Source organism: Myotis brandtii, unplaced genomic scaffold (genome assembly GCF_000412655.1).
Source record: "Myotis brandtii unplaced genomic scaffold, ASM41265v1 scaffold138, whole genome shotgun sequence".
Classification (NCBI taxonomy): Eukaryota; Metazoa; Chordata; class Mammalia; order Chiroptera; family Vespertilionidae; genus Myotis; species Myotis brandtii.
This window is the reverse complement of record NW_005354915.1, coordinates 191,347-191,720: the sequence shown is the minus strand read 5'-3', so window position 1 is coordinate 191,720 and position 374 is coordinate 191,347.

Sequence of the window (374 nt, the reverse complement as noted above, 5' to 3'; positions counted from 1 at the left end):
GCCCTGAGTCAGGGGCCCCGGCTCCAGGCGGCCCCGGGATGGTGGGCCTGTGACCTTGCGCTGCTCGGGAACTGCCCTGCGCCTTCATTTTCCCATCAGAAAAGTCTGCTGTGCAGCCGAGCAGCACTGATGGACAGCGCGTGGCCAGGCCCTGGGGGAACAGGGATGAGGGTGACCATCCCTGCCCTCAAAGGCTGGGGGCGCTGGTAGGGGAGGCAGAGAGCTGGACTGTCCTGATGCAGGGGTGGGTACGCCCAGGGGGCCGTGGGGGCAGGAGGTGGGCACCCTGAGGAGAGGGAGTGGGAGGACTTCCTGGAGGCAGCAAGGGCCTGGATGGAAAGGGAAGAGGAGGTGGGAGGGCAGAAGGAAGGGCA